Genomic DNA, 24,031 nt, shown 5'->3' with positions numbered 1-24,031 from the left:
CTTATATATTTTTTTTTATTTCGACAGGCGGGCTCTACGATTCCCTTTGAGGATTTACTGTGTCGTTCTTCCTCTTGGAATCGTTACTAGAGACGTTCCTCCTTCCTCCTGTTCTGAATTTCTTTACCTTTCCACAGGAGGTTACCTTTTTTTTTCCTCTTGGAAATTATCGTAAAATTTCTCTTATCTAGGAATTATTTGTCTCTCAATCCCTTTTCTTCCTGCTCTGAAATGCTTGTTTTTGTGTTTCTTCGCAGGTGGAAACTTCGTTCTCTTCTGAACTTGCATTCATTTTTGAATTTTTGTTTCGAATTTTTCCTTCGGGCAAAAAAAAAAAAAAAAAAGAGAATATAGAAGGGGAACCTTGTAGGAGTTTCTTTTTTCAAAGTCTCCGACCTCCTTTTTATTTTCTTACAGGCAGATACCTAAACTATTCTTAGGTTCTTCGTCCTCCCTACCCCTCCCCTCTTGTTTTGTTCTGTTTGCTCAAACAAACTCCTTTTAGGAGGAGGGAAAGACCACTCCGGTCTCCACTTTTAATCTAAGCGAGATCTTTGTAAAAAAAAAAAAAAGAAAAAGAAAAATTCTTGTTTTTCCTTTTTCAGGGTAGAGAGAGGTATCTTTGAATGGGACTAACACAGCCCCAGAGGACCTGGTGCCCTCCACGGGGACCGTCCCGATTGCAAGTTACAGAAGTCGGCCGCCTCCAGGCGAGCAGGAGGGACGCCGCGGTGAGCGCCCAGCGGCGGTGAGTATGAGGGTGCGTCGATCAGCATTCCGAATTTGCGGTCGGATGCTAAGAGAAGGAAGGCCGAGACTGTGGTGCCACGGTCTCGGACAAAGGAAAAAGTGGTAGCCAAGGCTTCCAAGCCTAAACTAGGTCCTGCCGCCGCAGCACCCATAGGGCTATGCGACCCACCGGCTACCGGGTCACCAGAAGTCCGGAGGGAGAGTGCGGTTCTCTCCCCCCGGCACAGGTCAGGATCTCTGCCGTATAAGTCGTCCTCCGTTGACAGCATCGGGAGAGATCGCCCAGCCCCTGACCGCGAGAGGCGTCACACAGACTGTAACCACAATCTGATCGTGACCACAATCTGACCCCGTCAGATTCGGGTGAAGTTTCGTTGTTGGCGGCCGCCCTGCCAGGGGCGGCAAATCGTAAGAGATCACCCGTGCCTCTTGTGCCTTCTTCTGCTCCGGCCACGCCGGCGGAGCCCGCAAAATAAGAAGAAGAAGAAGAGGTCGAAGGAGAGGTCGGCCAGCCCTGTTGCCATGGGCATTCCTCCTTCAGACCCTCTTATCGGTGGCCAGATGTTACAGTCATACATGTTATGCTGCTATATTCTGCTACCGCGAGAGGCGTCACACATCGGGCTGTGACCACAATCTGACCCCGTCAGATTCGGGTGAAGTTTCATTGTCGGCGGCCGCCCTGCCAGGGGCGGCAAATCGTAAGAAATCACCCGTGCCTCTCATGCCTTCTTCTGCCCCGGCCACGCCGGCGGAGCCCGCAGAAAGAGAAGAAGAAGAAGAGGTCGAAGGAGAGGTTGGCCAGCCCTGCTGCCATGGGCGTTTCCTCCTTCAGACCCTTGTGTCGGTGGTCAGATGTTACAGCTATTCATGCTGCTACATTCTGCTACCGCGAGAGGCGTCACACATCAGACTGTGACCACAATCTGACCCCGTCAGATTCGGGTGAAGTTTCGTTGTTGACGGCCGCCCTGCCAGGGGCGGCAAATCGTAAGAAATCACCCGTGCCTCTTGTGCCTTCTTCTGCCCCGGCCACACCGGCGGAGGCCGCGAAGAAGAAGAGGTCGAAGGTGAGGTCGGCCAGCCCTGTTGCCATGGGCGTCCCTCCTTCAGACCCTTGTGTCGGTGGTCAGATGTCACAGCTATTCATGCTGCTACATTCTGCTTTCGAGTAGTGCGGGTTCACCCCACCCTCGACGTCTACTCACCCCGCTGATGCCCCTGAGCATCAAGCGAGACAAGTGGGCAATAACCACCAGACACCCGGGAAATCCTCGAGCGATTCTGTTAAATCGCCAGCCAGTGCACCGACTAACCGGGTGCCCCAAGATCGCGTGTGCTTTCCAGCATTTTCGTCGATCTCAGAGCACGTGTCCCAGCCGACACGCGGGGCCACCCGGCGCTTACTGGACAACCTCCCGGTTCAGTCCATAGAGCGAGACTCCCTTTACGAGGACAACCCCTATCCCGCGGGCGACTTTTCAGTAAGCGCTCAGGCGCTGCTTGACAAGTATCTACCTCACATCTACCTCCGAGCGGGGGTATTGATGAAGCAAGGGAGTCCATATTTTCTCGCCCCGCCTCTTCAGGCGCTCCGAGCTCAATCGGCCGAATTGGGGGTCTCGGAGAGTGACGGGGTCGCTCTAGACGAGGCGGCTCCTACGACGAGGAAGCCGCCAGCTCCGTGGGTGTAAACCCACCCCCGCTCTGCTGCTGCCCGGAAGCGCCAGGCTCCGGCGCCGCCGTCTCGAAATTTTCAAGCCTCTCGAGGCTAGCGAGAAGGCAGAGGCAGGGGGGGGGGGCGATTATTATGCAGGTACTCCCGAATTCGCCCTCTACGTCAAGCTCACATACGGCGACGACTCCTTCAGCGGTAACTCTCTCCATTCTTCCCCCTAAGCGGGCCCGTAGATTGGAGGTATGAATCTCTTACATACCGCATGCCGCACTTCTCTCGTGAGAATGTTTGGCTGCTTTGAGAGGACAACCTATCACGTCCGCCCAGGCGACGGGACCGTCGCTTTTCTGGCCTGAACCTCACTTTCTATTCGAAAGTAAGGGTGCCCTGTCTTACTTAGCTCCTACCCTTGCAACGCCAGAGTCAGGGCTATAGTACAGACACCCGTTCTCCAGCGATCGCCGCTGAAGAGAGGGCGACTCTGATATGAGCACCATCACCGCTCAGCGGTATGTCTCACTATCTCATAGCTCTCCGAGCTTATGAGTATGTATATCGGATCTGAATGTCACGGCGATTAAAAGTTCTCCTGTGCTTAATAATCGCTATGCCTCCACCGCCCGGTGCATTATGGTTATGTTAACCTATTTGTCTCGTATTCGGGCGGCTCGTACGAACCCTGCCCGAGCTGCCATCACCGGTCGTCCCCCCGGACACCGCCGGCAGCACCCGCACCGAATACGTGGAAGGAATCAGCTTTTCATATGCTAGATATCCCTCCTGTTGACATTCACAGCTGTTCCCCGAGTCTTTCCCGGTTGGGTAAACATCATTTCGGAGGAAAGTAACCGCCGTACATCTCATGAGATTGTTGGCTATGTACGTGCGTTCAAACTTGTTTAAAGCCCCAGGATTCTCTGTCGGCATTCTATGCCTACTTTCTGGGCACACCCACCGTACCGGGTCGGCGAGTTCACACCAAACTGTACACCGCCAGACCATCGGTCGAGCTCTAACTGTCTATCTTATAGACTGCCCTCTATGTGGGTCAATCTTGCGGGCGTCTCCGCCGCTCCCTCCTTGTGCGGAGTGGTCTACGGTGGATGTCTTTACCGTGCCCGTTAGTCGAATCGGCTTCTTTCTTAGAAATTTTTTCACGGCACACTCGAGTCGCCCTGCATGCTGCTTTCATCCTCCTTCCATGCAAGGCATGTGGCCAGGGTCACCGCTCGACCGAGGATGATGTAACAGTGGATGGATGTATGCTTATGCCTTCCTAACCACGATCACTACGACCCGCCTTCTCTCGGGCCGACTGTGGATGAGCCTCTCCATGTAAGTGATTTACTTCACTGGAGTTCTTCTTTTAGAAATTTAGATTCTCATCCCCCGCTGCTTAGGGCGTCATTTTTGCCGCCCCCCGCAGCTTTTTGGAGCTCCTTATCTTACCGATATCGGACTGTTCCACGCTGCCGCAACCGGCGCCGGCGGTGCTCGCTCTTACGATCACCTGAGAAACAGGCCTTGTGACTGTTTTCATAAACAACTGGTTCTCACCGCAGACTGATGGAAATTTTGTGATTACTTCCTCAAGTCTCCCTCGCTTGTTTCTTCAAGCGAGGACTTCGACACTCTTAGCCAGTTTCCGTCCCTAACTTGATAGGACAGGGCCGTTGCTACCTCATTCGATTCCGTTGGGAATGTAACGGTTGAGGTATCATATCTGGCGATGTCTGTTCGTTTAGAGCATCTCTTGATGGTCGTTTACACGTAATATCGTGACAGATTTTTTTTCGCCAGCTCCCTCTGGCGTACACTTGCTGCTGCTAGGGATTCCCCCGCCCAGCGGACAGCCATCGCAGCCTAGCCTCACGGGCTCTCTCGGCGATGGTGGCTTGAGCCAAGCCACCTCTTCCACCGCGGGCACTGCACCCTCAGATGGGTGCTTCAATCAGTATGGGAGAAAGGGGATCCTGAGTTCTCTCTCGATCACTCGGTCTAACACACTTTTGTCGTGATGTGTACCGCGCTGTATCCCTGACACGCCCGGTTGAGCTGTTTTGACCAGACTGCTCTATTCTACATAGGCAACATGTCCGCGGCATTCCTTATTAACAGGATGGCACTCAGTCGCTTTCTCGACCCTTGTCTGCCTTACGAGTGGTTTTCTTCCTAAATCCCTACTCTCCGTCGTTCCTGGTCCCCTTCGGACCGCTAGTAACTTTTTACCACAGCTCTCTATCAGAATTCTGCAGATTTCTGCCCTCACGCATTTGAGACAGATATCGAATTCTGGGCGCTTTCTCCCACGCGGAGGCTTAATTCTGAGATATCTCGCCTTCTCAGATTGGTCGATTGATCACTTACTGAGCCTTAAAAGCTTCAGTTTTCCGATCACGATTCTTGTTGAAATTTTCAACAAATTTCGATTCTTACGCTCTAGTCAGCAGGTGATGTTGTTCTCCTGACACTAGGCCGAGGGCCCATGATACTTAGTATTCCTGAGTATACAGGGCATTCCCCTCGAGGACATTTTTGAGGGCCGCCTTTTGGCGCTCAACTAACTCCTTCACTTCTTTCTACTTGAAGGACATTCCGTCCAGCGAGGCGAGATTTGCTGCTTCGGCGCTTAAAGCAGCTGCGGTTTTTCCCCCTCTCCCTAAATTTCGTTGTTTTTGTTTTTTCTTTTAAATTTTCTTAGGCTTACAATTGAAAACATGCCTCCCTACGGTTTGAGTCCGTGCTGGTCTAGCAAATCAAGTAGATGTATGGAGTTATTGAAGTAAATTATGAAAATACTTACCTGATTTTCTTATTTACGAGATAACTCATACATCTACTTGATACCCTCCCACCGACCCTCCGCCTTGCGTAGCAACATGTTTCAACGTATGGGCTTGCGAAAGGTGAGGAAGATGGACGCTAGTTGCGCGGTGATCATGGGTAGTAAGCCTGAACGGGAGAGGGCGCGCTCGCGCTTTTTAAATCCTTGGGAGTTCTATTCGGGTATGGCAGTCCAGAGGGCTGAACTAGCAAATCAAGTAGATGTATGAGTTATCTCGTAAATAAGAAAATCAGGTAAGTATTTTCATAGTTGTTCTTAGTCTGCTGTGCAAACCCTTAACTCGAGTTAAGGGTCCGAATGTGCAGCCTACACGTGCCTTGTGGACTGAAGGCCCTCTCGCTCAAGCTTTGTATGTGCTAGTCTTTGCGTGGAGACACACTTGCTGATCAAAGTTTCAATCAGGGTCTGTGTCTGCAGACTAAGTTCTCTGTTCTTTCCTCCTATATTATTAGTCTGCAGGCTCAGACTCATATTTGACACTTCAACCAATAACAGGTCTGGAGTGAAGACTAGACTCCAAGTCTCAAGACTCTGTAGCCCGTATTCTGAAGTCGGGTTTAACTTATACCCCTTTCATAAACCCAATTATGCGGCTAATAGCAGCATAATTTGGTCGTAAAATCAGAGGAGGACAAGAGTTATCCGCATTATTTTGATGCTGCTATTATCCGCATAATAGCAGCATCGGGACAAGATTTTGAGTTTATGAACGCATTTCCAAATAATGCGGATAATTGCCATGGGGCGGTCACAAGGTCACCCTTTTCCAACGCAACCGCATTGGAGGGGGCGTGTCCAGTTGTCATGACGATTATCCGCCTTTTTCAGGATGGGCGCTCGTAAAAATAATGCGGCTTATTTTCGGAGTTTGTGAACGCAATTTTTATTGAATTGTCCGCATTACTCTTAGGCGGCTAATTGGAGGATAGGTTTATGAAAAGGGTATTAAACTCAGGTTTAAAATTGTGGTTTAAGTATGGACAGCCAATCGTTACATAATCATGAACAATAGAGATATACTTCAGCTCATTCGCCTCTAAAATCATCCATAATTGTGTAAGAAATATAAATAGATGATTGTCTTCACCATGGATGAATCAGGAAAGAGCACAGTAAACATAAGAAACATACAACTTAATAAAAAAAATTGATACTTTTGGCTTCCCATACTTAAACCACAACTTTGAACCCGAGTTTCAGTTAAACCCGACTTCAGAATACGGGCCTGTCTGTCACATACGATAGAGCCAGCCACAGTACATAGTGAATCTAGTCTCACAAATTCAGACTCTGCATTATGCAGTATGTGGATAGCGAAAACCAAGGGTCTCTGCCTTGCAGACTACTACTGGCTTTATTGTTTTTATGGTCCTGATTAGTCTATTCTCCCACTCTCTGTCTTTCTGTCTGTCTCTCTTTCTGTCTCTCTCTCTCTCTTCTCTGTTCTTTCCTGCTATTTCTCTATATATCCCTACGGTCCTGTTAATAGTCTTTCCTCTACCCCCCTAACAAGCCTAGGTATCCGTTTGATATCTCAATTGCTAATCATACTTGGCAGACCAACTATGCTGCTATACCCTTCCTCTGCGCCTTCATAGGAACTCTTACACCATCCCCATAATGGGAATTTAAGAATTGAATTCACATCAATTGTATTGTAATTCACATCAATTGTATTGTAATTCACAACAAAAGGTAGGCTAGGTTAGAAAATGCATCTCACACATCACATTTGAATATAGATCTAATAAAAATTGCAAGAATTGATTATTAACAGGTATCAATACAAAATTAACAATATAACACACCTCTGCAGTATCATAATGAGCCAACAATTGGCAAAAATCTTTAAACAGTTGTGAGCAAGAGAAGCGATCGAGTGATTTTTTTTGTTGCCTTTTTAATATGAAAAAATGATTTGGTGATAGATATTCACCGAGACACCTCCCCTTTTAATTTATCTTTTCTTTGTGGTTAAACATTTTTTTGGGTGGTCAATTCCATCTCATTCAATGAGGATCTTTTTATTTATGATATATTATCTAGTATTTTCTTATGGGAAATATTGTGAAAGTCACTTTAATTCCCCCAAAACAGATCACCAAAATAAGAGTATTTTCCAATTGCAGGTATATACATGTACATGATAAGAAACACAAGCATTTCTTTGCTGACCAGGCATGTGTGAAATTACCTCATGTCGGAATATAGCCATCAAAATAAATGCTGTGGTATTTTTTGACATAATTATTAGTACCAGAATTAATCCTTGAATGAGACCACAACGTTGCGCACCGTTGTAAAACAATTTAAAAGCGACAGTGGTTTTGCACCCCAAAATGTCAAAAAACACCAGTTTTCAGGAAAATGGGGATTACCACCAATTTATATATGGGCGTTCGTTGACGTCAGGTGATCAATTAAGAAATTATTTTTATGGCGGGTTTTGGTGAGGTTTTGTCTGAAACAATAACTATTGGTGGTCATCTTGCCTTTCACGTTGAATTAGAAGAATGCCACGTCAACTTCAACGTAACTATTTTCGTCAAACAATGTTAATTCATCAATAAACTTTGACTTTCCCCTTCGCATATTCTTCTAGTTCTAAATCTGTTACAGTAACTACTGTTATTTCCATTGTTCAGAAATAAGCTTTTTTAGAAACCACTGAAAATCGTTAACAAGAAATGTTAGTAAAAGAAGGGATTGTTTTTTTTTTGTTGAAGAAACTTTTTTCAATATTTAATCTCTTGCTTTGATATGTCAAGGATTTTGTAATTATGAAATATTTTCTCCCCCCAGATTTTTACAATTTTAAAGCTTGTGTATAGTTTTGGTAAATCCACCAAAATGCACCTATCACTATTCCAATTCATTGCTAGCTAATATGAATGGATATGCCCTATAACAGTTATGATGTGGAGGATATGAAATGAAAATGTGTTTTACAGGATAAATTTTGCGATTTTACTTGGAAATTTAACTTGATCGGGTCACCCGATCAAATTAAAATATCTGTGTGTTTTTGTCTTTCAATTAAATCCTATTCCAAATCATGGAATGGGCCGAAACTTTCAAGATATGTTCTTTGTCTGTAACTTTTGGATATCTAATCACTAAATTTACAAGATAAGTGCTTGAATGCCCATTTTTTAATTTAAAACAAGCATCGCAGAGAGAGGGCGCTATATATCCAAGATTTGAATATTTGAAATTTTCTCAGAGAAGTGCAGTTGGAAAAATATCTAACGGTCTCTACGCTTCAGTAAGACTGTCATATTAGATGATATTCGATTATCAATCACATTATTGACCCTTTACCAAAGCTATACACAGGCTTTAATCTTGCATATTAAAATTCATAGTTTCTTTTTATCTTGCATATTAGAATTCATTTTGTTTCTTTTCTTCATATTGCTTAAATTCAACAGTGTGAAGATATATTCACACTGTGGACATCTCGACAGTGTGACTGTTAACAGCATGTTCATAATCACAATCGACTATGTGAATATTTGATTCACTGTTGAATGCTCAGATATGAAGGTGATATCACAATCTGTGCCACACTGTGAACACACTGTGGCACTTGCTATGGAATACTGTGCTTTTCCAGTTGGAAAAGGCTTTTTTTTAGAGTTTCCCATCAATATTCCCAGCAATATTGGCATATTGTTCTGTATTAAAAAAAAGGCTGTTGAAAGATGTACTTCAGACTGAACTTTTTAAACCTGATGGATAGAGTAAATAGAGCTATAATAAAGTTTTTGAGGCCACACCCCGTTCTTAAAAGCCATTGACATTGCCTGTGTTTCCCCGGAAACCATATTCATTCACCACCTTTCAAATTCAATCACACTTTTGTTTGCCAGTGCCTACATCAGATCGAATGAGTGGGACCAATTAGAGCGGGCACTGCTGCGCTCAGAGATAAAGGAGGTATGGAGTGGAAGGGTATCGCGATAAGACTCGATCCCCCCATCAGGAAGTTATTAATAATACCCAACACTGCTCGAAATAGACGCTTCTCACTCGCGCTCCCCGTCCCCACGCGCCCACCGATGACGTCCAACCCAACGTTTCAATTTGGGGGCGCGAATTTGAACAATTATGATTGTGATTGTACGTGTTGTCTCACGGTCGAGTCGGCCTAGTCTTATCTCCCATACCCTCTTTCGCTTAAAAATAGTATCAGAAATGTCAAGTCTATGTCATGTTTGTGACACGACCGGGGAGTTGAGTGGAGGAAATGGCATTCAAATCCGAGCAGTCGGGGTGTTTTAATTTGTTTTAAAAAACGTGGAAAGTGAGATTTTGAGCAGAGATATGATATCTGGAGAATTAGAAGATAATGGGGAAAAGTGCTCATTCATTCCGAGTTTAAATATTTCTTCCTTGAGCCTAACGAGGCTTGATAACTCTCATAGCAGAATATATCTCTGCCCTGATTCATTTTGGGTTAATTTGGTATTTCTCTTTTATCTCTCATTTTTAACAGCTTTGCATTCAACCTCCCCGCTTCATTGACCCACAAACCCTACATCTCATTAAGCATATGGGACTGAGAGAAATTTTGTGTATTCTTCATTGCACACAATCCCTCCCATTGTTACACATGGTGTCCCGGAAGGTGAAATTGCGATAGAGAATTTGAAAATAGCAATGTCAAGAAAGCACTGGGCTATAGGAAATTGAAAGGATGGAAAAAAAAGTGTGAAAAAGTAATCAAGAATCGAACATTTCATGAAAGCTTAACAGGATACCATCAAGGGTTTGTCATTGTTCCAGCTTTTGTCGGAGCATGCCTCGTTGGTTTTCTTTATTACGAATAATGACGATTCTCAGTGATGAGGTACTGTGCTCATGGCGCGTAGCAATAATTGTGGCGCCATGTGCGGTCAGCTCTGTAGCGAAAGGTCTTACTTTGGATGTTTTCTGTCCTACATTATCTGCCATTATCTGTCTCTATTTCTGTCTGTCTCTTTTTCTTTCTTTCTTTTTTTCCTTTCTTTCTTTCTTTTATTCTGTCTGTCTGTCTGTCTGTCTTTCTTTCTTTCAATCTACCCTCCTCAGTCTTTGTTTTTTCTTTGTCTTTCATTCTCTCTCACTACTTTTCGTTTTTTAATCTAATTTGATTTGCAAATATCATTAAAGTGCAGTTTCAATATTAATTGATCAACTTTATCCATGCCAAATGATTTTATACTTTCCAATGCAAGAGTCAATCGGCAATTAGTTGTGAATTTAATTGCAAGAATTTACCTGCTATTGCAAATTCCTTTTGTTTTCCCAATTCTACCAAAGAGGAAAAAATATAGCAGTAAGGGTGGTGGGGGGGGGGCGTTATCTCGTCTAAGATATAGGATTAGGCAAGGCTTCACGCTAAACCTTTTTCTTGGTGGCCTGCAAAGCAAATTCGGTGACCCTAAAACAATAGAAAACATTACAATTTATCAAAAAATTTTGGGAGCCAATTTGGGAGCCAAACTGGGCCATCGAGTGTGGGCTTCTGCAGAATTTTGGTGGCCCGACTCTCATTTTTGGTTGCCCTGGGCCTCCAGCCACTGCTAACATGGAGCCCTAGTTTAGGGTTGCCATAGGGTATAGTTTTAAGGACAAGTCCACTCCAACAAAAAGTTGATTTGAAAAAAAGGAGAAAAACCCAACAAGCAAAACACTGAAAATTTCATCAAAATCGGATGTAAAATAAGAAATTTATGACATTTCAAAGTTTCGATTAATTTCACAAAACAGTTATATGCACATCCTGGTCGGTATGCAAATTGGCAGACTGATGACGTCACCCACTCACTATTTATTTTGTATTTTATTATATGAAATATAATATATTCTTATTTTCTTCTTGTCAAGTGAAACAAAGTTTTATTTCTCCCTTAACATGTAGAATTACCATTATTTTAACAGTTTATGGTTATTTGGTCCATTCTTGTCAAATCTGTACAAATTTAAATATTGTATAATTCAAACAATAAAAAACAAGAAATAGTGAGTGATGAACATCATCGACTCTCTCATTTGCATATTGCCGAGTTGTGCATTTAACTGTTTTGTGAAATATAAGCGAAACTTAAAAATGTCATAACTTTCTTATTTTACATCCGATTTCGATGAAATTTGCAGCGTTATGTTTGTTTGATTTTTCTCTATCGACTCAAATCAACTTTTTTCTGGGGTGGACTTGACCTTTAAATCAAGGGTTGAAGTTGGTCATTCTTTTAATGTGAGGAGTTCACAGTGGAGCAATTGTGGCCGGAGCAAATGTCTTGGAACCGAATAAAGGATGTGTGAATAACCCCAGTTTGTTCTTTAATACCCCTTTCATAAACCCAATTATGCGGCTACTAGCAGCATAATTTGTTCGTAAAATTGGAGGAGGACAAGAGTAATCCGCATTATTTTGATGCTGCTATTATCCGCATAATAGCAGCATCGGGACAAGATTTTGAGTTTACGAACGCATTTCCAAATAATGCGGATAATTGCCATGGTGCGGTCACAAGGTCACCCTTTCCCAACACAACCGCATCGGAGGGGGCGTGTCCAGTTGTCATGATGATTATCCGCCTTTTTCAGGACGAGCGCTCGTAAAAATAATGCGGCTTATTTTCGGAGTTTGTGAACGCAATTTTTATTGAATTATCCGCATTACTCTTAGGCGGCTAATTGGAGGATAGGTTTATGAAAAGGGTATAAAACAAATCATTAACATAATTTTGTATAATATACTCTTTTTTAAATCGTCTGATCATAGAAAGAATAAAGAACTTGAGTTTGCTGTTTCCTTCTAGATCGAGTAAAGGTCGGTGCACTATGCAACCTAGTTCTTGTTCATATTTTATTTGTTAATACAGGAAAAAACTGGGAGGGGTTGAACAAGCCGCTGATGATTAATATTGTGTCCTCCCCAGGGTACGGTCCCCCTGCCTGCATGCCGCAAATAGTAGGCAGGACGACATTTATCAGGGGACTGCAAAAACCTTATCAGAAAATTTCATCAGACTTTGAGTTTGTGGTAGAGGTTTTTTTTGCAAAAAAGTTGAGTGATGTACTGCTTTGTTCTGTTACGAGTTTATTTCATAGTTCTAGCTCGTTTCTTTCCTTTTTTTCTATTTGCTTGCTTTTTAGAATGTTAGATATTGTGAAGTGAAGAAGTTACATTCAAATTACTACAAACTAAATATCATGCTTGAAATTAATCCAAGGCTATTTAAGGCCATGGCAATGGATGCCCTTTTGACTGGCCAGTGTTAATTTACCTCCCAGGTGTTAATTTAACTCCAGAAAGCTTCATTTATCTAAATAGGAAAACTTCATAAAACACAAGAGGTGCAGCAACTCCAGTTTAGTTCTAAGCAAACCAGTGTTTAAACTGTAAATTCCAATCTGGTGCCAGCTTGAAAGTCAATTTGGTGCTTTTTGTATACCTCTAGTGTTTTCCTGTAGTCAGACTTGTGTTAAAAGAACACTGGCATTTTCGCAGTGTACATTAACACTTTGTTAATATAAACAGTATGAAATTGAATACAAAACAACTCAGATTTTATGCTTTGAACACTTTCTTGGCATTTTTCTTTACAAGATAACAAAGTGCTAGATTGGTATCACTGATAGATTTTCTTCAAGTTCCTTGCCATCATCTAAATATCTGCAAAGAAGTGGACTCGACGTTTGTAGAGGCAATGCCAAATATCTCTATTTTCCTAGATCGGCAGACTGCTCCGAAAGATGCATGGCGACTTTATTCTTCCCATCATCCATATGAAAATTGCAAGTTAACATCCAGGAACTTATTGCAGAGAAAGAGGTTTATAACTTTTGTTCATCATTAGGGGGAAATTATGCAATCCATGAATTTCATACATCAAATTACGAAAGAGGATACGTTTCATCGTCTTTCTTTCCATATCACCTGCTATGTGAAAATATTAAAAACAAGTGTCATCAACCTTTTAAATTCTCTTTTATCGCAGCTAAAGCCGAGGTAATAATAGCAGCACTTTGTATCCTCAGGCAAAAAGGGCTTTATATATCAGCTGCTATTATTATCATTATTTTGATATTTGCAGTGCTATATGCTTGTCTGAAAATTTTATTTTTGTTTGAAGCAACTTGTTATTGGGGTGAACTTGACTTTTAAAGCAATCATGGAATTAATCCCCTTCTCCCTTAACCCCCCCAAAAAAGAAAAAAATCTGAGAAATATTCAGTAATTTCATACATTAATCTTTAATTTCAAGCATTCTTTTTTTTCATTATCTTCTGAGAACTGCCCCACCTGTCAATAATTTTGCCAAGACTACAACATATGATTTCTTTTGGCACATTTGGACACAATTACGCGGAATCTCGCACAAAACTTTTCAACACCACACACTTCTCATTTGCAAAGGTTACTCCAATTACTCCAATAAAACTCTTCTGACTTGGGCTCTCTTTTTCTTGATAAGAATTGTCTAGTTATGTTGTTTGTTAAAGATTCCAAAACGTTTAATCTCATTAAATACGTTCCATGATTTGAGTCCCATTCTTGGAGCTTGTTTATCAGATTTGGAGCGGGTCTTCAGGTTAACGTGAGAGGAAAGAGACTGAATAATCAGAAGTCGACTGTAATTGAAATTTTCCTCTCATTTCCTTCAATTCATTCGATGAAGAATGAGTTTATTAAAAAGCTAACACAGGGGAGGAAAACCTCATTTTAATCAACATTGATAAAGGGAAGCATTGAAAAAAGGTTACCTGATAAGTTTTTTTTTTATTGATTTATTTATTTCACATCTTTATACAGGGTGACCAATTCAGCTATACACGATAAAAAACAGTAACAAAGATAAAAAGCTGGTTTGCAATTGGCCCTGTTAATAAAAATACGTACAAATTATAAAATACATAATGTGCAAAATATACAAGAAATAAACCTTTAAAGTCCCAATCCTCATCAGAAACACACAAACACACAGAAGCACCCAAACCCACACACACACACACCCCATTACACTCTGCAGACTTACTTGTAGCATATAATAAATTCAACATTATGATTACATATTGACATAAGCAAGGATGTTGGGAGGATGGGGCAGTCTGGGGGTGGGGTTAGGAAGAACCGCTCCTATCTTAAGAATGAACAGGTCAGATCGAGGCAGAATATAATAGCCAATTTGCCAATCGCTATTTATTTTGAATGAGAAGTACTGCTTCATATTAATGATAAAATGTGATATGTTTTTTTTCTCATTTGTTCCGTAATATGAAATATGGACTTGCCCTGACATAAGAAAAAAAAGATATATATAATATAGCCTGGCTTGTTGTGTAGATGATCTGAGAAGATGTGATAGCTCAGAAGGTAGACCAGGGTTTTCAGATTCCTGTGACCTGGGCTCAACTCCCACTTGGTGTGCTAGTCCCTTTTGGTAAGGGATCTACCCTCATTACTAGGTCCCTGGGATAGGACCTTCATAAGCCTTTGGTCTTCTGGTTGCTTCCTCACAAGCATTCATTAATTCTTGACAGGTATGGTCGAAACAGTATTGTGACATTGGCAGTGAAGGGGTTAAAGACATCTCCCTTACTGGTAGGCCTACACGTATGGTCCAGAATGTATTGTGACATTGGCAGTGAAGGGGTTAAAGACATCTTCCTGACAGGTAGGCCTATGATCCAGAGTGTGTTGTGACATTAGCATTAAAAGGGTTAAAGACATCTTCCTGACTGGTAGGCCTACATGTATGGTTCAGACTGTATTGTGACATTAGCATTGAAGGGGTTAAAGACATCCCGCTTGACAGGTATTCCTATGGTCCAGACTGTATTGTGACATTGGCATCTCATCGCTAGGAAGGAAACAGCCCTTACCGGCCGTCGGGTACTCGCACAATAATTCAGCGCCACTACTTTGCTGGGGGTAATATCCTCTTTGCAGACGACACACCGATAAGAACCAACACTCTTCCGTTTGGCCAGAACACGACCTCCTTTCTCCGCGCCGTTAATTCCATTAAGCCCTTAATAAATCTATGAACTTTGCAGGTTGTTTCAACGGGGTATTATCATTTTGACAGCATTGTCAACGCCTCTGCCAAACTCGGTCGCTTCAGTGATAACTTGGCAGGGGGCGGTTTGTGGGGACCTTGCTTCGGTTGAAGCTAAAGCAGAGTCTTGAGCATTGTTTGGTTGCGCTAAAGGCCACAACAGACATTGTGTTCTGTTTGAACTTGGCATCGTGAGTGAAGTCTTATATTGTCCAGAAAAGCGTGCTGCAATCATTGTCATTATGTGCAGTTCTATTCAGTCCCATTCAAAGTGTTGCCTGCTTGATTTGATTCCATCGTGATAATAACAGAACTATGAGATATCATTGGCCTATGGTTGTAGAAAAGAAATCATCCACATTTCATATGATGTCATTCAAGCTTTGCATGATCGGTTGCTGAAGATTTCAATGTAGTTTCCAAATTTAAAAAACAAAACAGAACTAAAAGTCCCATATATTGATTATATGATGTCGCTATATGACATTGACATTGCAATATTGTGATTTTGATCTTTTTCACACACAATTAAATGCCACGTTCATCCTAGTCTGCGGGCACAGACCCATGATGTCGCAATTTGCGTAGTGTATAATGTAGAGTCTGAAGCAGTGAGACTAAATTCACTATGTACTGTGGCTGGCTCTACCAGACTGAGGCCCATATTCTGAAATCAGGTTTAAGTTAAACTCTGGTTTAAAGTTGGGGTTTAACTATGGGAAGCCAGTTGTGATGTTATTCTGTAACAGTAGAGGTTGAATTAATCAACTCATATTAGTCTCAAATAATTCTTAATTGTCTGGGAAGGATGCATAAGATAGTTTTCTTTACCATAAAGAATTAGGAAAGAACACTGTAAATATGATCAACGTACAATGCAAACATAATTTTGACATATTTGGCTTTCCATAATTTTAGTTAGACCATGGTCTAAGTTAAACCTGAGAGTTTAGCATCTAGTCTTCACTCTATACCTTGTATAATTGATCAAAGTACCAAATATGAGTCTGTGCTAGCAGACTAAGTCCATCCCAAGTCTAACAACATGTTGATTTAAATAAGAAGAGAAAAATCAAGTCAGCAGAATCATCACATATTTCCGATTACACACTTCTCAATTCTACAATATGATTTTTAACTGTTTATAAATGCTGAATATATTTAAATATATTTTCAAAAGCCTGCGAAAGAAAAACATTCACATTACTGAACATTTTGCCTTTTATCGAATAAAAGACAAAATGTTCAGTAATGTCAATTGTTTTTTCTTTCTCAGACAATGCTTGTATATTCAGCATTTAAAACCATTTTCATTCCTTGGACTGTTTTTATGCAATTGATATCAAGATGTACAGTTTTTGTGTTGTGTGTAATCATGTCCTTCATATGTTTCCACCAACTTGTTCAATAACTTTTGAAGAAAGACAGAGGGGGTATATATATCGCGGTCTTTGAACTCGTTCCATTCTGGACAGGTTGTGATAATTGGTTTGCTATGGTTGCCTGCCTTTGCACTCACCACACATACAACGGTTTCATTACATAAGGATACTTTAGGCTATGTCTCCTCGTCATATTTCTCTTGATAAACAGAGCGGAGGAAAGACAAAATTAGACCCTGCTCCGCGGTAGTCTGCCGCCACAGACCCTTTTTCTTCAGTTTGCATACTGTATAATGCAGAGTCTGGAGTAGTGAGACTAGATTACTATGCACTGTGACTCTGCTCTACCAGTGTGTTGTTGAACACAGAGTTTTTAGAGTCTAGTCTTTACTCTAGACCTTTTATTGTTTGAAGTGTCAAATATAAGTCTGTGCGTGTAGACTCGTTCCTGGGCTGCTTCTGGTGATGAACTTGACCAGGGTCCGGTAACACAAAGGTTAGCGATTGATCGTACACTTGATTTTCAAGATTGATTGTACATTGTAGTTAATGGAATCAATCGTAGAAGAATGTTCTACGATCATTGCTAAGCTTTGTGTTACAGGCCCCTGGGGTTGGTTAGGAACCGTGAAAGGTGCATTTAACGGGATTGGGGTGAATTCGGTGGGGTGAAATTGGGAGGGTAAGAGGTACTTTGTAAAGTAGTTGGGGCTACAAGAGGAGGGTAGATAGTCTTTAACATGCCTGAAAGACCGGTTACTGACCCCTGTATACCTTGTACCTATGCTTGTAGGTTTCACAATATGTGGGTAGAGATAGGAGTACAGCTTTCGCTCACACTTTTTGATAGTCTTACGATTTCAGACCCCAAACAGGAAAAAAAAATTGGGGGCTATTTTTACCAACTTACTACCTGGATCTGCGACATTGGATAAGCTTTAATATGCAACAAATGGGGATTTACAAGGCTGTTTTGAGGCTGGCATTTTGGGTGCTAAATTGCCCCCCCCCACCCTGTGTGATTTTCACCATTATGCCAATCGATTCAGGAGCAGGTCCTCCTATATGGGAAAACCTGCTCTTGAAAACCCAAGTTAAAAACCTCATCCTGTAACTATAACTCTGTTAGACAAAAGCTACATGTAGAAAAAGCACCTCAACAAAACAAAGATATACCCCCAAACCCCCACCCTCAACAAATGAAATAATTATTCTATCTGTCATCAAGAATTTTACACTTCAATTTGCTGTCTTTTAAGCTTTTCATTAATGTTTAATATGCAAACTTATTTTTCCTTTCCTTGTTTCATTTCAGAATGTCACTCTGGATGTAAATGTGTGCAGTGGGAGGCTCGTCCGCTCTTCTCTATTACCAATACATAGAGCTAACTTGTAAGTACATGTTCATGTATGTAATTGATTTAAGTACAAGATAGTCAACACTGTATGGTATTCAACTTAAAGTGATTGGTTAACATTGGTTTGACTTTAAAAAATCTGAGCTGGAAGGTCACACTTGTCACCTGTGTCTGTGATATGTTACAAAAATGAAGCCCAGAAAAAATTGCATTTGGAAATAATTATTTAGTGCTTCAAAAATTGATATATAAAGTGACCGGAAACACCATCTTAATTTCATCCCATACACTTGTGTGTACTATTTAGGTGTCTATAAGACGCCTATTTACAAAATCGGGGTTTGCCTTGTAGTTTTAGCTTTTCATTCTCAATAATGGTTGTTTTCAGGGTTTAGTAGTTCTAATACATGCACTTGTACACATGTTTCATCTTGGTTTGAGAATTTTTTTAATCAGCTGCTCACAAAGTTAAACAATACCTTTAAGATAGGCCAGGCCGATCAGGGGCCCGTTTCATAAAGGACTTGCAACTGTTGTGACTTTGCCATTATGGCAACTACAGGGCTCAGCAGCCAATCAGAATCAAGGTTTCCATGGTAAATGGTGGAATGGCAAAGTTACAATAGTCACAAGTCCTTTATGAAATGGGCCCATATTTTGAAAGAAATTGTTCTCGCATTTGATAAGAACATTTCAACCTGTATAATGATCTTGCTATGGAAATGCTCTCAAAGGGATGACACGTTTCACATGAAATTCAGAACCACAGCGTACGCATTCTACATCTGTCGTGTGGAGTACTGCGCTCAAAATGTGCAAAGATAGCTTCCCGAAGAATGGTTGAGTCCTCACTTAAGCTATAACCAGTTTAACAAGGCAAAGTGATCCTGAAAACTACATCGCGTGGTGGTTTTCTGAACCGGTTTGGAAGATCGCTTTGACTTTTCTCACTACACGCTAAACTAGTTTCCACTACACTAGTTTAGGACGATAGTGAGAACGGTGTCTTGGACTTTACTCTGACCACAAGGCCTGCAGCAAAGTGGAATTCTTATTTGAGTATTCTTAGCCTTATAGTAATCTATAAAGGGCAATTTTTGTTTTAAAAAAATCATGTCATTGTACGATTGTGCAATGTGCCATTGCTGGGATTTGAATCCATGTTCCTCAGATTGAAAGCCAATAGTCATAACCACTAGACCAAAACACTTTCATCCTCAAGACCCCATGAGCGTCCAATTTTTCTCAGACAGCAGTCTTTATTGCAGAGTACTTTGTTGGAATTTCAGAATGTCAATTTACTAAAAATGTCAAAATTTGAGATCCCCCCTCCTTTCTGTACCCTTTATCCTAGAATTCTGGTAAGGTGAAGACGGATTTTTCCTTTTTGACTAGACTGAGATCGAACAACCATGAATTTTGAAAAGATCAGGCATTGCGAAATTACCTGAAATGCCTTTTTGTAGAGCCACTGTGAGCCAGTGTTTCTGAACTTTGTGTGGGAATTTTAATCACCTTTTCTTTTCTTCAGTTGGATATTATTCTTGTTGGGTATAGCATCGTAAAATTCTAATATAAAATATGATGAAGTGAAAAAGAAAGAAAAAGATCACTAAGAGATGCTATAAAAAGAACTAGGTGACACAGAGGGAAAGTGTGGAAAAAAAGCTGATACAAGAGAGATAGTGTGGAAGAGGGTAAAGAAAGAAATATAATAACAAAATATGCTATAAAAACAGGGAGGGGGGGGGGTAGACAAAAAAGGAGGAAAGAGAGGGAGAAAATATGAAGAAATGCAAAGTGGGGGAGAGGAAAGAAAGAGATAGAATTGCATGGGTTACTATAAAAAAAAAGTGGGTGGGAGGAACTAACAATAGAGATCTGGAAAAAAAAGAAATATAACCGAAAGACAGAAATAAGGAGGGGGAAAAAAGAAAGAACTTCAAAAGATGCATAAAAGGAGGGGTTGAGAGAGGGGCAGGGGAGGGGGGCAGGGAACTGCTCTGACAAGGGAGAAAATGTTGTAACATATGAAAGAGAGTGGAGGAGGAAAACAAAAGAAATATAATTGCACAATATAAAATGGGGGGGGGAGGGCAGACCATAGGGGAAAGTTTTGGAAAAAATAGAAGAAAAGCAGAGTGGAGGAAGGGGAAGAAATCGATAGAATGGCATTAGAAGTTATAAAAAGAGGGGGAGGGGTAAGATTGAAGGGAGGGGGATAGGGAAGGGTAGAAAAAGGAAAATTAAGAAGAAAGGCAGAATGGATGAGTGAGGGGAAAGAAATAGAATAGCACAAGATGCTTTAAAACGGGGGAGAGGGGGGTAGAGAAGGTTTGAAAAAAAGTAAAAAGAAAACCAGAATAGGGGTGAAAGAAATAAATAAAAGAGCACAAGATGCTGTAAAAAGAGGAGTGGAGGTAGGGACGGTCAGAAAAAAGTAAGAAGAAAGAGGGGGAAAAGAAAGAAATAAAATAGTGCGAGATGCTATAAAACGAGGGGGATAAGAGTAAGGGAAGGGGAGGTAGGGAAGAATGGAAAAAGGAAGAAGAAAGACAGAATAGGGGGAAAGAAAGGAATAGAATAGCACGAGATGCTATAAAAAGTCTGCATCCCCTCACGTTGGCCACCTTACATCCTCTTTTCTTTCTTTCTGAGAGGAAGGAGGTCATTTCTCTCGAAAGTAAAATGGAGGAAAAGGACTCAATAAAAGATGAGGCAGACTACGATGAGCGGATGTCTTGCGTTTCTTCAAAAACAAAAGACCCCAAGAATCGGGGAGTAGTAGGAACAATGTGATATGCTCCCTACGCTGAGAGATATATCATTTAATAGAAACCGGTTGAACTATCCACGAGAGGGCATTGATCTTTGATTATCACCTGAGGATCGATGTGACACTTTCTTGATATTCAAAATGACGTAAGTTCCCTTTTCTCATGAGCCAAGTTGTCCTTAGTCCAGTACTGTAGGTTGGGCTAAATGGTCTAATGCCAATTGGTCTAATTACCAACTCATTTGCTATCATTTGTTCTACTATCAGTTCGTCCACTATCCACATGGTCTAATTGCCATTTCCTCCACTCACCATTTCGTCTAATAACCAGTTGGGCCAATAGCCATTTAGTCCTTCATATACCATTTGGTCTAATGGGATAAGTATTAATGAGGTGAAATGAATGAGAAGAAAATGGTTATTAGACCAACAGGTTTTGAAATGGATGTAGACAAACTGGTGATTAGACAAAGTGATTATTGGACCAAATATTGGAGCAAATGGTTGTTAGACGAAATGTTGATGGACGGAATGGCACTAGACTAAAAGAAGGTAGACCATGTAATAAGTAGACGAGTTGGCAATAGACGAATCGGCAGTTTACCGGGCTCAATGGCCAGTTAGCCCCACTTTATCTGATCGATTTTGAAATATCAAACACTTTCAGCTATTTTTAGAATTTGTTTTTCTTATTCATGAAAATCAATATTACATACTTCAAATGACGTACTCCTGATTTATATTCACATTGTGATCTAATGACTAAATTTCAAAATCTGAATAACTTTCTACAGGTGCATTTGGTTTGATATATATTTGAATCATCAATAAACTAGAAGATTTCAAAAAATCTATCTCAAGTGCAGTATTTTGTAAAGAAGCATATTGAATGAATGAAGGAAAAGCCACAAGATGTTCAAGGTTTCTATTGTTCAAGAGAGTACATGCCCTTGGGTATGTCCTATTCAAAACTAAATCCAGAGAAGGGGGGGGTGTAATGAGATAACTTTCCTGTTAATTATTTCATGGGTGTATTAATAGGCCCAGTGGATGCGCCCCTGGGGACGTCCAGACTTTGCCCGAAGCTGCGAGCATTCCTCGGAATGTGAACAGGAAGCGAGTTGATAAAGGTAGATCTCTCACGAAACCTATCCCATGATCCCTCGGTCGGACGTGGTGCTCCCGTTGTCTTAATTATCCCTCTTTTCCCTCTTTGTTGTATTGGAGACCATGAACAGCGTCGCTGTGTCTACGCGAGCCACCAGGATTGCACGATCTTATTCTTGTGTCTACTATTTGATGTTGCACTTTTGTCGTCAAACTTTCTTTTCATAACTTTTTGTCCTGAATAAAGTTCTTGGATTCTTCCTTGGTCCCGTTTTATGAAGACTACTTATGATAAAGAATGCATGATTTTGATAACAAATTTAATATCAGCCAATCGGATTGAAGGATTTCAGTAGCTTTTAACTGTTCATGTAAATTTGTTAGAATAACAAGTTTTTTTCAAATGGGGCCCCATTTGTATGTGGCTGCGTCTTGAAGATGCACTTTTTGTTGCCCACTTCCTTCTCATAACTTTTTATTATTCTGAAAAAGTTCTTGATCTCCTACATTTGTGTTTGTCATTTGATGGTGCACTCTGTCATTGTCTCTGATATAGTTCTGAACTAGTAATGTTTTATGTTTTTGATAACTAGTTTAAAAAGAGCTTGACACAGAAATATTAAATTTACTTCAGGGAACAATTTTCCTGGTATGGCATCGCACTTTGCTCCACATTTCTGAAAGACTGCTGTGCATAAAAAGTCTTTTGTACAGCATATTTTTACATAGGACTGTACTTCGTTGAGAGCTTTCCTCTTATGGCTAAAACTGCTGTTCAAATTTGTAAAGCGAAATTATTCCCTGTTGTACTATTTCCTTGATATTTTCATCAAGGCATCAAATATAATTGTTCTATTTCTTGGGCTTTTACCTGTATTGCTGTAAACAGATTCTCTATGAAATATGCCTGTCTGCTTTATTTTATTATAGTTTTGTTATTTTCATGATTATGGACCAATTTAGGGCACTTTGGAAGAATTTAATTAAGTGGTAAACATATAAATCCTAGAGCAACAACCTTGGTTTCTTTTTGTCATGTAAAACTATCGATGTAAGTCTGAAACGTGCTTTATTATATTTTGTCCGACATTTCCATCACGAAGGGAGGAGTACTATTGTGGGCTGTATTGAACTTAGCAGACCTACTTTTTTGGTACTTTTAACGATGCCTCCATGATAATTCCTTTCTGTTAAGTCCATTATTTTCAAAGTTTGATGTTGAGTAACTCCTCCATCCGGAGCTTTTATGAGAATTTGTCCATGAAAACGTCACCATAAACCCATAAGCTCGAGTTGGGTCTTATTCGCTATATCAACCTTGTTCTTTCTTTGTTTATAAACCCCTTTCCATACTTCTTTTATAATTTTATTTTTGTCTCGGTATTTTTTTTCCTCTCTCACCCATTTTCCCCTATATTTTCACTTACTCTGTGTTCTACTAAATTATTTTTTCCGTTTTGTTTCTGCTTCCCTTGTTTCATCCTTGTCTCATTTCAACTCTTCACTCATTTTCCCTCCTAATATCTTCACTTCGTGTCTCGCAGTCAAAACTACTTCTCTATTTTATTTCTCGTTTTCTGTGTCAATTTTGTTGGTGTCTTCAAAGTCTGAATGTAAATAACTTCCTTGCAGTCAAAACTCTTAATGCCAAGTTTTTTGTAGGCATGTTATAAGCAAGAGGACTTGCTTCTTGCTCGACTGCTGATTTTCTTGAGCTTATAGCATTGTAAAATGTTTTTCCATTCAATGTGTGAAATGATTGGTACCAAGATAGGCTTCTCAAATTTCGAATTTTGTTTATTAATTCTAAAAAACCTCTTATTTGTGTCTTCTATTCACTATAGTTTTAATTTGTTTCTTGTTCTAACTCCCTTTTCCTTATTTTCCCTCTTGTTTTTGTTCTTTCTTCTCTCCCTCACTCTCTCTTTTCTCTCTCTTCTTTCTATGTACTCATCTCCTTTTTCCTCCTCTCTCCTTTTCTTTCTCTGTCTCTGATCTATTTTTCTCTTCCTCCTTTCTCCTCTCGTCTTTTATTTCTCTAGTTTTCCACCCAGTCTTTCAGTTTTCGGTAACCTTCAAAAAG

At 40.8% G+C, this 24,031-nt stretch overlaps 1 long non-coding RNA gene across 1 annotated transcript in view; it reads left to right on the top strand.

Moving 5' to 3' along the window:
• The window catches only part of LOC121421114, a 75,197-nt gene extending 56,979 nt beyond the window's left edge, over positions 1-18,218 (top strand). Inside the window, exon 4 of the long non-coding RNA XR_005970940.1 lies at positions 18,023-18,218. This is a non-coding gene — a long non-coding RNA (uncharacterized LOC121421114). The remainder of the gene's footprint in view (positions 1-18,022) is intronic.
• Positions 18,219-24,031: the final 5,813 nt, after the last annotated feature.

The sequence above is a fragment of the Lytechinus variegatus genome, chromosome 9 (assembly GCF_018143015.1).
Source record: "Lytechinus variegatus isolate NC3 chromosome 9, Lvar_3.0, whole genome shotgun sequence".
Lineage (NCBI taxonomy): Eukaryota > Metazoa > Echinodermata > Echinoidea > Temnopleuroida > Toxopneustidae > Lytechinus > Lytechinus variegatus.
This window is presented reverse-complemented; position numbering and strand designations above follow the sequence as displayed.